This window comes from Alexandromys fortis, unplaced genomic scaffold (assembly GCF_014885135.2).
Source record: "Alexandromys fortis isolate MF-2015 unplaced genomic scaffold, M_Fortis_MF-2015_v1.1 scaffold_1, whole genome shotgun sequence".
Lineage (NCBI taxonomy): Eukaryota > Metazoa > Chordata > Mammalia > Rodentia > Cricetidae > Alexandromys > Alexandromys fortis.
This window is the reverse complement of record NW_026067927.1, coordinates 21,031,620-21,046,094: the sequence shown is the minus strand read 5'-3', so window position 1 is coordinate 21,046,094 and position 14,475 is coordinate 21,031,620. Positions and strand designations below refer to the sequence as shown.

At 46.7% G+C, this 14,475-nt stretch overlaps 1 protein-coding gene across 1 annotated transcript in view; it reads right to left on the bottom strand.

Moving 5' to 3' along the window:
- The window catches only part of Wwox (WW domain containing oxidoreductase), an 863,064-nt gene that overhangs the window by 436,349 nt on the left and 412,240 nt on the right, over window positions 1-14,475 (bottom strand). The gene's annotated exons all lie outside the window — the stretch shown is intronic.

Genomic DNA, 14,475 nt, shown 5'->3' with positions numbered 1-14,475 from the left:
CCCCCCCCCCCCCCGCCCCGCACCCCCCCCCCCCCTCCCGCAACCCCTTGCTACCATGTTGCTTCTTTCTGGTCAGAGTATTTCATCTCAGGAACAGAAGTACAAACTAAAACACTTTGGCAGAGGGGTCTGATGAGGGATTCACCACCACTTAGCAGAACAGGAGAATCTCTGGAAACGTTGACTTTATGGAGATTGCCAAAAAGGAGGGACTTCTAGCCTTTTCTCTTATGCCTTTAATGAAAAGAATGGACCCCACTCTCCTGGAGGATAGCTATGAGCTGTCCTGGGAAAATTCTTAAGCCTAGAGTCATGTCTGTTCATTAAGTCCCTCTTCTCAGATCCTGCTCCCAAGTAGCACTCAAGTCTCTCCCCAGGTATATACGCCAGACTGTCAGGAGTGTTCATAGTGGGCAACCGTGAGGACAGGAAATGAGCCTGAAGATGTGGAGTGGCCAGTGTCAAGTCTAAAGGATGCTTGCCTCCCTGAATCAGAGCAATCGTGCGGACTAACGTGGACAGAGCTCAGCACACCAGAAATTGCTTTCTGTAACCTTAGATTCCTCCAGACACCCAAGTCAAGATGAAATGGGTTCTACGGCGGAGCTCAGCAATACAGTGCTTGCCTAACATGTAAGAGGTGCTGGGTTCAAAAGGGACCAGAAAGGAGGAAGGGAAAGGGGAGGTCCACTTAACAGTCCCCACTTCCTCTCCTATATATATTTCTTTTAATCATGTATTTAATTATATGGCACAGAATTTTCCCAGGAATTCTGATTGAAGTTGCTTCTTTCTCCCCCCCCCCCCCCCCAGTTATTCTTCGTTCTCCAGGCCCTACTGGCCACCCAGTCATTATCATTTGTTTTCTCTGAGTCCAGTTCTCATTTTTTTTCTTTTCCCTCGTCGATTGTTCCAAGATTAGCATGGGATTGTTCCATGATTAGCATGGGTCACTGTAGACCTTTGGGCTGCATTTGGGGCTATTGTTCAGAAAACGGCAGAAGAGCCAAAGGCCTCATTATGAAGAAGACGGTGGGTAAGGGGGGGGGGGGGGGGGGGGGGGGGGGGGGGGGGGACTCAGTCAAACTAAGCAACCAAATCAGGGACTGAAATGTCTGAAATGTCTTTGACTCACTTGGTACCTAGAGACCAGGCTGTGTGGCATGGGCAGTTCTAGAGCAGAAATCTTGCAAATACACAGAGGAGAAAACTGACCCAGAATTCCATAGGGAAATATTAAACGAGAGAATTTGCTGACACTGCTTATTATCCCGGTATGGCTGTTTTATTTCATTTTTGACAGGGTGTCCCTGTGTAACCTAGGCTGCCCATGAACTCAGGATCCTCCCACCTCAGTTTCCAAGTGCTAGGGTTACAGGCATGCCCCATTACATCTGGCTTCTAGAAGGAGAAATTTGGTGGTTGTTATTGTTTCTGTTCTATTGTTACTATGTTTATTTGTTTGTATGTTTGCATGCCATGGAATGTAGAAAAAGGCCAGAAAACAACTCCTAAGAGTCTGTTCTCTCCTCCCAGCAAGTGGGTCCAGGAACCAGACTTGGGTCATCCGGCTTGGTGGCAAGCACCTTTGCCTACTGACGTATCTCAGTGGCCCTAGAAGGAGGTTTACAAAAGCAAAAACAATTTTGCTGAGATAACAATCGTGACATATGTGTGGGGTAGGATGGCGGGGTGGGGAAAGATGTGCAAAACAAAACACTCTCCAAAAAAAAAAAAAAAAAAGGAAAAAAAACCCTCAGGGGTCTGTCTTCCTGCATCTGAGCTGCTAAGGGTTTCTTCCAATGGAACGATGGTTAGTATTATCAGTAGCATGTTAGTATAAGGTCTGAGACTAGGGTTCCGAGGGGTCACTGGAGAGGGACTGTCCTTTGGCATAAGAGAGAATCAGGAGAGTCACGAACGCCACAGACTGTAGCATGGTGGGAGCTCTGAGAAAAGATCAGGCTCCTTCTTACAGATTTCAGAGAGAACAGGAAGTCCCCACTCCGTGGAGCTAAAGAGTAGCACATAGTGTGAGTCTGCAGCTAGGTCGTCTCGGAAGTTCACACAAGGGACAAAGTTTACCAGCTGTGTCACGTGTGACCTCTAATTGCTTAGGGCCTCAGGCAGACTAGAATTGGTAAACTTTCTTTGGCAAAAAGATGGACTCTTAACAGAGCACCTGCCATTTACCGGTAGCAGTAGGAATCACAGAGTCAATTATAAGGATAGTGGCAGTTGTAGGTGAAGGCGACCTGGGTAGCCTTTAGTCTGTTCCTATAAAGTAGCCAGGATAACCTGGAGTCATATCCACAGACCTCTCTGACCCTGCAATGGTGTAGAAATACAACACATGGAAGCAGCTGCAGCATACGCTGTCCCCCAAACAGGCTCTTGTTCCACAGACAGAGACCAAACTCGGAGCTGGCAAGGCCTCTTAGGGACTGGATTGGGGACATCTATGATGCAGTCTTTTAGGGGAAATGAACGGGGCTCGGGAGCATTTCTGTCAGCTGGGTACCCACTTTTACAGCCATGCCAGCGCTCGAAGCTCTGCTCATATGATGCCCGTTCCAATCAGGTAAACAGACCCAAGCCAGAAACTGCACAGGGGACAGCACCGTCCCAGTTCCCATTGTACCTTTCTGTGATCACTAATTTCCAGTTGGGTTGTCAGAGAATTCCAGATGATAGACATGTTATGTTCATGAAAGGCAACCTTAAGAGAAATCTTTCTGCAATGAAAGTGAGGGGTTCCCCCTCCCCTCTTTTGGCATCCCGACTTGCCATAGAAATGAGTGATTTTTCTGAAATTCTGCCAAGTTAGATGGGTTCAGCATGCTATTAGATTAGTCTGTTTACACAGAAACAGCCAAAAATAAGAACCATGTAGAAACTATTAAAGCTATAGTCCTGCAGGGGGAAAGATCTGGACAGCTTTCTCACTGCAAGGGGGACAAGGTCCTGCAGGGGGAAAGATCTGGACAGCTTTCTCACCGCAAGGGGGACAAGGTACTGACTTGGCGCTAACGCAATGAAGAACTTGGTGTGCTCTAAAAGCAGACCCTTGGATTTGTCACCTCATTTTGGTGGTGACAAAGGAAGGAGCACACAGACAGTTCATCAGGGCTGGGTGAGCTGGGGAGCCCCAGAGTACTGCTCAGCTCATCGGGCCTTCCCAGTTGGAAATGCACACTTTTTGCTATGTGATACCCAGGGCACTTTCAAAGGAACAGCGATTCCAGGCAGGGAAATAAAACAGCGAATAAAATGAATAAAATGAAACAAATAAACGAGACAGGGTGTTGGTGGCTCCTGTGTAATTCCAAGTTCACATCCACCCGCCCTTGTCTTGCTCCTCAAGCTTATGGAACACAGCCTGTTGGGTCAGTGGGATTCCAGCAGAGGGCTTGGATGGTATTCTGTGCGTGAGATGTGGTGGGTATTATTTTTTCTCATCTAAAAAATGGGCAGTCCAGTCGGTACCATGACGTCACCTCTTTTCTCCTCAGCAGGTGAGCTGGGAAGGCTAGACTTTGCTCATTTGGGGTCCCCTGAGCTATTTTATGATAGCATTGTATGATACAGAACCGTGACTCTGCAGGGAGACATAAATTCAAAGAAGGCCCACCTGAAACCTAATATTGTGTATTATTTTCTTCATTGAGAGATGGGACCTTCTAATAAAACACACAAAGGAGCTCTCCATTTATCCAACATATTTCTACTACTTCAGTTACCTGGGGTCAGCCATGGTCTGGAATATAGTAAATGCAGAATTCCAAAAATAACCAGATCATAAGTTTTAAACTGGGTGCTGTCTCTCACGATTCCCTCCATCTTACCCAGGACATGAATCACTTCTTCGTTTGGTGTATCTGTCTTTGTTACTTTTCTATTGCTATGCTAAAACACCATGATTAAGGGAACACACACACACACATAGATTAGATAGATAGATAGATAGATAGATAGATAGATAGATAGATAGATAGCGAGATAGAGATAGAGATAGACAGACAGACAGACAGACAGATAGCATTTAGTTAGCTCACAGTTTCAGAGGATTAGGGTCCATGACCACCATGCTGGGGAGCATGGTAGCAGGCAGAGGGGCAAACAGGGTGCTGGAGCAGTAACCGAGAGCCTACATCTTGATGCATAAGCACAAAGCAGAGAGAGCTAATTGGGAATGGCATGGGCTTTTGAAACCTCAAAGTCTACTCCCAGTAATATATCTCTTCTTTCATTAAGGCCACATCTCCTAAACCTTCCCAAATAGTTCTACCAGCTGGGGACCAATTATATTAAATATGTGCCTGTAGAGGTCATTCTCATTCAACCTACCACAGTATCCATGTCGTATATGCTGCTTGCCTGCTGGTCACTTAGATCTGTCACCGTAGGTATCACAGTGCAGATCTTCCCATTACCTTTATTGTACTTAATAATTTACCTGAGTAAATGAGTGATACTGGCCATTTTGTTACAGTGTATTATTGCAATTATTCTATTTCATCATTTCTTTTTTCTTTTACTATCTATGGTACCTGAGTTACTAACTATACTTCATCAAAGGTGTGTATGTAAGGCAGAAACAGGATATATAGTGCTGTACCTTCTGCGACTTCAGGCATTCACTGGGCATCTTGGAGTGTATCCCCCACAGATAAAAGCAGGGAATACTGCAGTTATTTTTATGAGATCACGTTCTGATGGCTGGGAAAGTTAAAGTTATACACTCAAATGTCAAAGAAAGCCAGTACTGTGCAGGGTGTATTCTTTCAATGCTGGTTAACACAAGACCAGCTGGCTGAGCTGGACTCTTACCTGGGCAGAAAACCAGTTGTCTGCTGGGGCTATGGTCTCACAGAGGCATTACAGTCTGCACACACAGTATCTCCCATACTCTCTTATACTGGTTTCTAGTCATGGGGAATGACTGTATTCTAAATGCGTTCACCTCACCAATGGATCAATCCTTTGATAGATTCCTAATATCCTCAGCATTATTGGGAGATAGAGAAAAATAGCAGGTGGGGTTTAGCTGGAGGGAGACAGTTTCTTGGGAGCTAAATCTGCCCTGACCACTTTCTGTATTTTCCCTCAGCTGCTTCCTGTTTGGCAAGAACCTCCTCTGTCAAAAGTTCCTGCTGCCATGATATCCTGCTTAAGTCCACAGGGTCAGCCATCAAGAACAGGTCCCTCTGAAACCGCAAGCCAACAATAACCTCCCTCCATTAGGTTAAGTCAGGTTCTTGGACACAGCAACGAAAAAGTGTCTAACACAAGGCAGTAAGCAGTGTTCCAGCAAGGTTTCCACGGTGTTCATTCCACTGTGGTTATAGCACTAATGTCCCCGCAGATTTTTCCTGTCTTCTCTGAGTCACTCTCACTTTCTAGAAGCCTCTGTAGGTGGGCCTCTCACAACAGGGCAGCTTACTTCTGCACAGTCAGCAGCAGAGCGGCTCCTCTCTCGTTTCAGCATGTCTGATTTGGGGCCTCCATTATTACATTTGAAAGATCCATGCTCTTTGTCAGAGGGCGCAGCTTGAGTCAGGAAGCGATGCCATCTTTTTCATACTTTGCGGGTTAGAATAAGTCTCTAGGGGAGAGGACCACCCAAGACGAGCACCAAGAGGAGGGAATCTAAGGGGACACTTTAGGAGGAAGGAGACACAGTTTATGGTTCACCTCTAAGACTGCCATCATAGTGTGGTCAGAATTACTTCAGTTGTGAGCAACGGCGTATGCAAACACTACAAGGAGAAAGAGGTGAGGAAAAGACAGAATCATGGTGGGTGTGGTGGTGCACACTTTTAATCACAGTACTTGGGAAGCAAGTACTATGATCTCTACACGTTTAAGGCCAGCCTGGTCTACATGTCAAGTTCACAGCTAGAGCTATACAATAGAGAGACCCTGTCCCAAACAAGGTAAAACAACATACAGGGTCCTGTGTTTAACCCAAATAGACTACCACACGATTCAGCTGTACCACAGGGAGTCCAAGTTCAACCTACCCTAGAGACGCTTGCATGGCAGTGTTGACTGTAGAGGTGGCCACCGCAATGCCTGTCACCATAGCTAAACTGTAGAACCAAACAGGTGTGCGGTGTGCATCAACAGAAGGGACAGAGCAAACATGGTCTCTATGCACAGTGGGACCTTTAAAGCACATAGAAAAATCAAGTCCTGTTGTTTGCAAGGGAATACTGCTCACAAATGAAGGGCGGGGGCCGCTAGAGATTAGCAGATTAAGTCGTTTCGGAAAGAGAAATATTGAATGCTTTCTCTCATTTTGGGATCTTAGATTTGGTATGGAGACATGAAACTGTGTATGAATGTTTGACATGAAATTAGAAGTGCCATTGTTTAGGGGATAGGAGGATGGGCAAAGGGAAGATAAGGGGTTTGAGGGGAATATATTCCAAACACATCATCTGTGAAAAATGTATAAAAATCTCTTATGTAACCTAGTACCAAGTACAACCAATACTAGTGAGAACATTATAAAGCAAGAAAAGCCATCGGGCAAATATTGGAAGATGACATTACGAGAGGGATGTGGGTGCTGGCTGAGGAAAAAATGAGACAGAAAAAAATAAGAAGAATAAGGAAAACCAAGGGGGAAAGAGAGGCAGTCAGTAGGGGAGATTTGAGAGGGCAGAGAAAGGAGCTGAGGGAAAAGGAAGGGAAAGAAACAAGGGAGCTGTGAGGGGCAGGCAGGAGATGACCAGGGAGCTGGGGGAACAGAAATCACCATCAGATAATGGGGTGCTCAGTCAACTGTAGTAAAATGCCACTCAGGCCCCATGCCACTGAGCTGAGCCCGGCGGCCTGATTCTGGCCGTTAGCTTTAATGTGTCACACCACGGCACCTTCACAGGGGTGAGTGGAGCCTGCCTGGTTTCCGAGCTACCCTTTGCCTGCCTATTAAAACTGTGCATTGTCAGAGACACATGGAGGACCAAGGGGGAAGTGGAAGGATAGACAGGCTAGAGGCTAAAACCCTACCCGGTGCCCTCCCTTCAACAGAAAGAGCCTTTAGACATTCTTTTGCTGGGATGACTGTACTTGGAAATTTTGCTGCTTAAAAAAATTATAGTAGGATACGGGAGTTGCTTTGTTCTTCAAAAACATAATCTGGGCAAATAAATTGCTCGGAAACAAAATCCCAACCAAGTAAAAGTGGTGCCTGGTGGCCGGGACATGATAAATGGAGGAGGAAACAACCTGGAGAGGGAATCTGTACCCAAAATTATGTCTTCCCAGTAGTGATATTTATAAACGTGACACACTGGGAAAGTGGAGCTGGCGAAAGATGATTTCTATGCAAATATGCGTTTTCCCAACACCAGTGTACAAAAACTTTACAAAACATATTTCTTACAAATCAACTCTTGCACAGTGTGAATGACGCCGGAAGTACACTGATAAATATTAAAACATGAGACCAAATGTAAACTTGTCAAGGAACAAGAGTCCAAGATGAGGTGCTAGGGCCGAATGGGAAACTGCCCCGCACTGCCTTGACGCCTACTGTCTAGTTAGGACAGGACACCTGACAAAGCCACCTGTCCCAACAACATGGTTCTTCTCCCCCTTTAGCTCAAAAAGTCAGGGCTTGCCGGGCTATGGTGGCGCACGACTTTAATCCCAGCACTCGGGAGGCAGAGGCAGGCGGATCTCTGTGAGTTCGAGACCAGCCTGGTCTACAGAGCTAGTGCCAGGACAGGCTCCAAAGCCACAGAGAAACCCTGTCTCGAAAAACCAAAAAAAAAAAAAAGTCAGGGCTTCCAATGTTCCAAGCATACTGTTTCAAGTTGTTATAGAAAGTTCTAGACAAGGGTGCCTAAAGAAAAATTATAGAAACCAAAGCATTCAGTCTGCTCTGAGGTTCCATCTAAAAATCATATATCCTTGCAACCGTAGGGACTTGGCAAGAAGTCCTGGGCCTGTCCCCTTTAGATCCTGGGCAAATGTCTGCTCTGAAGACCCAGTGATCACAGTCCATGGTCCCTACATGAGGGTAAATTCTCAGCTCCCTCATTGCCAGACTCCACATCATTCTGCCTTCCTCTTTCTTATCATTAGCCTCTAAGTCTGCTGTCCTGTGCTAGCTCACATTGCCCTGGGTGTTCTGAGCATATCACCAGTGATAGATGCTCTCCTGCACTGGACAGAGGAGGAAGGTGACACCTAGGTTAGCTACAAATCTTCCCTTTCTTTGTCACGTGGCTAACAGACAGTGGAACTGTGTCCACGGAAGTAAAGGCCACCAAGAGAGCTCCAGGTGTATAATCCCAGTACTTGGGAGACCGAGGTAGGAGGATTACTGAGAAGCCTGGGCTATACAGTGAGCTCCAGACTAGACAAGAAGCAGAAATACTGTTCCCGGAACAAAGAAACAAAAATCAAGTTGAAGACAAGGCATAGGGGTGTTGGGTTTTGTTTCAGCTTTTTACTCGGCTTTATGTTTGCAAACAGAACCAGGAATGAGAGTTTAGAAACTGCAGGACAGCTGGAAGTGGGCACACAAAGGCGGCTAGGCTACTGAAGCTACTGAAAATCACGGAATATCTTCCATTATGCGGGCTACTCCAGCAAGCGGAGGCTGTTCAATGACTGCCTTTACTGTTTGAATTGCACTCGGATAGAGTTGAGAAGCACTGCAGCAACCCAGATAAGAGCTTGGCTCGTACAGCCACATTCAGGCCGTCTCTTTCTCCAGCTTGTACTCAACTGAATGAAGAGACACACAGGTCACAGCTGAGGGATCAGGAAAAGATGCTCTCCTGACTGTTAGGTCATTGACCAGATCACGTCCCACGGAAGTGACTCCAAGCCTCTTCTTGACAGGCTGACTTTTGATGGAGGATGCAGGGGTAGGGTAGGGTTGAGGAGGGTTGCCCACACTCACTGTGTGTGCATTACACAGCTACAACTACTCTGGCTTTGTCACCTGCTTACACACTGGGCTTGCTTTGGTCGCAGGAGCTGAATCACATGCCATCTCGTGTTCATCATCCCAGGAGGGCCTAATGCCATGCACTGGCACATGCCTTTAAGGAGATGGTTCAAGGAAAAAGAGGTCCTTGGGGGAGACGTCAAGTCTAGTCTGACTGCTCTCCTTCTAAAAGGGGGAGATTGCATGACAGATACCAGAAGGACACTTTGGGGAGCTACAAGGAAAAGATGGCCATCGGCAAGCCACAGAGAGAGGACTCAGAAAAAAAACCAATACCGTGGTCTCTGTGCTGTGAGAAAATGCATTTCTGTTCTGTTTCTTGTTATGGTAGCCTGAGCTGATGGATTCAAACCCTGAGAGGAGAACAGCCAGTTCACTTCCCATTGCAGATGGAGGGCTTCCAACATCAAGAGCTGTAGGGTAAGAGCCTAGCTTGGGCCTTTGCGCTCAGATCAGTCACTTCACACCTCCAAGACTCTGTCTACTCCTCAGGAACACGCAGAGAGTCACATTTTTTATTCTTTATGAATGTTTGCTACACAGATGAGCACTATGCACATAAAAAGCCACTGAACAAAGACAGATTGATGTGCTGATTGACACGAATGTCAAAATATAAGACAGCTTCCTTCATCCTACCATCCAAATAATCATGCACTGAGTTCCTAGGATACCGGAGGCATCACAATATTGGGGCTGATGGACAAGAAGTCCATGGTAGTCCAGAGGAAAAAGGACACACACACACATAGGCACACACCCCCAACACACACCAACACACACGGACACACACAGACACACACACACTCTCTCTCTCACACACACACACATACACACACTGATACACTGACACACACATATGCACACACACACACCGACACACCGACACACCGACACACCGACACACACACACACACACCCTGGGCCTGGAAGGATGGGCTGGGACTCATGGAGAACAGAATGTAACAGGAAGACTCATATCTTGAGCATAGTTTCTCTCCGGTTCCCCTCAGAATACAGACTCAGTAGTTGAGAAACGCACAGATCTGCCTCACCTGGATGCTCACTACCCCACCTGAGATTACTGGGAGCCACTGCTCTGAGTAGGAAAAAGTTCCAGGTGAGTGGGTTAGTCAGCCGATCCACAGGGCTGACCGCATTCCCATTCCTTTTTTTTTTTTTTTTTTTTTTTTTTATTGTATCCTAGGTTGGTCTCTGACTCCCAATATAGTTGAAGATGACCTTAAATATCTTATCCTCCTGCCTCCACCGTCCTAGGTCTGGATTTCTAGGCTTGGAGGCAAGGGCTACCCCATCTGGTTTAATGTAGAGTTGAGGATTAAACAAAGGGTTGTGTGCTAGGGTAGTCCTCTACTGGGTGAGTTCTACTCCCAGCCTCACGACAACCATTTTAAACTGGACTGACCAGTTGACCTGGAAAACGGGATGAAGTGGTACTTACCTGGCTGTGCACACATCAGGACAGTTTACCAAGGTGGTGTCATCCCCTCCAATTCCAGCTCTTCTCGGATCATGTCCACCGGGGTCTCTTATTACAGCACAATGAACCCTATGAAAACTGACTGTGCTCTGGCTCCCTTCACCCCAGTTCCTTATTGAAATCTTAACTCTCTGCACAGACCATAGTAGGGAGATGAAGGGCGTGGGAAGGTTATTTTTTCATGAAGGTGGAGCCTCCAGGAATGGGAAGAACATCTATAGTAGCATACAGTAACCGGAAGCACGTTCTCTTCCCCCTCCCTGTGAGGAAATGGCAGGAGTGAGCAAACACAGACCAGAAAGTAGGCAGCCCAAAACCAGTTTTGGACGCCACAGCTTCTACATCTGGGAGATGCAGTTTTGTGTGGATTTTAAGCCATCAGTCTAAGGCCTTCTGCTATGGTAACCCCAAAGGAGAAACTAAAATGAACATTCTACTTATTTATATGCTGTTCTTTTTGAGGAAGTGTTTGTGTGTGTGCGTGTACGTGTGCGTACATCCATGCAGGCATGGACATGTAGATTCACACATACCATGAGAAAGCAGAGGACAGCTGTCACCAACGCTTTCCCTACCAAGAGACAAAGATGGGAAGAGGCTAATGGAAGGTTCCTTCGTCCTTTAGAGATTTGTTTCGTTTCTTATTGTGTGTACGCCTGTGTGTTTCTGTGTGGGTACGTGCCCATGAGTTCAGGGGCCTGCAGAGGCCAGAGGCATCAGTTCCTCTGGAGGTGAAGTTGCCTGGAGGTGTGAGCCACCAGACATGGGTGTGGACTGAATTCATGTCCTCAGCAGCTCAGGCCCTTGACTATGGAGACATCTCTGCAGCCCCTAAGGTAATGTTCTTGAAGATTATCTCCTTGGTTTCCTTAGAAGGCACTTTCTCCATTTTCTTCAATGACTACCTTTATTCCAACTGTAACTAGGTCCTGGAACATGGGCTGTGAAGCCTACAAGTGCCTATGTGTGCCTTTAGGAGTGGTTATGCTATGTGAAACAATGTATAATCCATATAGCTCTTCGATAATGCTATTGCTTAGCTAGACATCCTAAATCCTGGGAATACACACGTTTCATTTAAAAACTTAAAACCTGTACAGATGTTCTGACACACAGACACCAGAGGGCCCAGACAGAGAACACACTCCCTGCTTCTGAATTACCAGCCAGTAGCCTTCTATTCCCTGGGCGAGACTGGGGCGGGAATATATGAAGCACTCAGCCCAGACCAAGAGAGTATCGAATAAGTCTTGACTGACTAAACTGGGCATCTCAAAGAGCCATAGAAAGGGAAAATCTAAACATGAATTTAACGGACAACTATGGCAGCCTGGCGATATCATTCAGTGGCAACGCATTGGCCTCGATGTGTGAGTGACTTCAGGGCTTCCAGCCACCCCAGCCACTGCCTGCAGGCCTCAATATCCAGGAAGCTGGAGTCACTGGAGTTGGACAAAAACAGGCATTTTCGTCTGCCATGTGCTTTTGTCATCACCTCCAACATGCTACCTAGAAACTAAGAGACTGAAATCATGATGCGCTGAGCCCATTCTCCAGTGCTTCATTGATGACACAGAAGTCTCCAATAAGACACGCATTTTTAATTAGGTACCCGGTGTGGTCCAGGTGACCTGTCACCTCAACTCCAGCCAGAGAGCACAGGAGATGCCTCAGGGAGCCAGTTCCAGATCAAACCAAAGGTGTCTTTATGATGTGACAAGTGGGGTTTTACTCTCTTAATGAGGCCCGTTTTGAAGGGTAATTGATCTCAGCTTCCTTTCCACTGAACCTGCCACATCTCCATCCTTCTAAAATTTACAACATAAATAACCGTGCATGAATAAAATAACCCAGTCTTCGCAATTTCCAGTGTTTTAATGCATCTATCTTTCCACAACCCCAAAGCCAAAAGGGGCTCTATGAACCCCGAGAAACTCTCTATACAGGAAGATCTTTATCTGACCACTCAGCACCAAACACTGTCTAGAGTGGAATTCATTTTGATGCACAGATATTCTTATGTTTAATTGCAAGATGCTGTCTCCAGGGGTGCTAAATTACACAAGCTCAGCAAAGAGCCAGATAGGAAATAATTAAAGCTCCATGGGTCTACGGTTGCCATTCTGACCACTAAGCTCTGCCAGGTAGGCCAACAGCAGCTATGGACAAACTGCCAACAAAGGGACCCACTCTCACAGCTATATAAATAAAACTTTATTTGGAGGGATGGTATTCAGGGTAGAATTTACTCAAGAGCCATATGTCTGCTGATCTCGGTCATATACAAGAACATGAAGCATGTTGCTGCTGTTTTAAACTTTTCAACTGAAATTTCAAGTTTTCTGAGTTATGAAGCATGTGCATGTCTACTGCCAAACGTTTTGGACAAGAAACTGGAACTCTGGAATTCAAGACTGGAAATTGTGTCTGTTGAGGATTCTGTCAGTGCTTGGCTAGGCTGCCTAAGCTTCATTCACTTGTGGGACTTGCTTCGAGCAAACTAACTGTGGTTTCTATTTCCGACAGGGTGCAGGTGCATTGGCAGGTGGGGAGCGCCTGCAATGGGCCACAGCACACCAGGAATCCTACATGCAAGGAATCCAGTGTTTGAGAATGCACATGTGGAGGTCCTAGGACTACTTGCCAGAGTCGGTTCTCTCCTACCTGATGGTCCCAGGAATGTCCCTGGGCTTGGTGGCAGTGCCCCTCTGAGTCACTTCACTGGTCTATAACTACCCACGTTTGAGCACTTCTGCTATCTTAGAGACTGTGCTGAGTCCTCAGAGAGAGCAATCCTACAAAGTAAACCTCGTGGTCTTCATTGTATGGGCCATGAGAGCAACAGGAAGTCATACATCCCAGACAGTCTCTTCTCACAGGGCAGAAAGAAGACTTGAGTTCCAGCTGCCTGTCTCTGAGGCCCTCACCATGTGTCCCATCACAGAGACATAGGTCTCCCTTCAAGAACAGTCCAGCCTTGTCAAACCTCCAAGTTTTACTTCCTTTAGAACAAGATTCCAGGATAATTTTGTCACCCTCTGCAGCCCTGGGCCCTTGTCATTGCTCTTTAGTCTTATCTGCTTACTCCTCTTTGCTGGGGCTACTGCTGGGACACGGCGCCACCAGGGACCTCTCCATTGCTGGAGGCTGACCTCGCTTTCATTATTCTTGTGTATTTGTTATTGTTGAGAGTAGAGTATCAATAGGTAGCTTAAACTGTCTATTATCCCAGGATAGCCTTCTTGGCTCTGTTTTCCAAGTACAGGGATTACAAGCACGCACCACCTGCCAGGCTAATGCCCGTGTCCTCATTGCCAATTCCAGACTAAGTACGTAGGGAGGGTGTCTTAAGTCTCTCTCACGCTGCTCTGATAAAATACTATGAGGAGAAAAGGTATATATTGGCTCACAGCTCTAGAGGGCTATGGTCGGTCATGGCACAGAGGGCAGCGTGATGCCACCGAGACGACAGCATGCAGGGAAGGCATGGTGGCACAATCCGCAGGCGAGCTGGCACTGTGAGTCTCCTCCCAGGAGTCAGTGAAGGAGGAGGAAGTGGGGTTGGGCTATAAAAACTGAAGGTCTACCCCAAATGACCCACTCTGGCCGTCAGGAAGCAGAGAGAGGGAAGGTTGGTGCTCTAGGCAGTCTCCGCGCCATGCCATTCCATTTCCTCTAGGCTTACGGGGCTGTGCCATTCACACTCAAGGAGGGCTTCCCCCCTGAAGCTAGACCTCTCCAGATGCGCCTACACAGACATTGTCTTCTAGGCACTTTCTAGGATCAAAAATGGGTACTGCCCCTTCCACAGACCCGGGGCTATATGTCCCGCAGATAAAGTATGCCAATGCTGACAAACACATAGTCCACCTCAGCCACACACTATATCAGCCAGCTTTGCCAATCACTTTTTGTTTCTTTTTTGATGTTTGAGACAGGGTCTCACTATGTAGCCCTGTCTAACCCTGAATTCTCTATGTAGACCAGGCTGGCCTTGAACTCA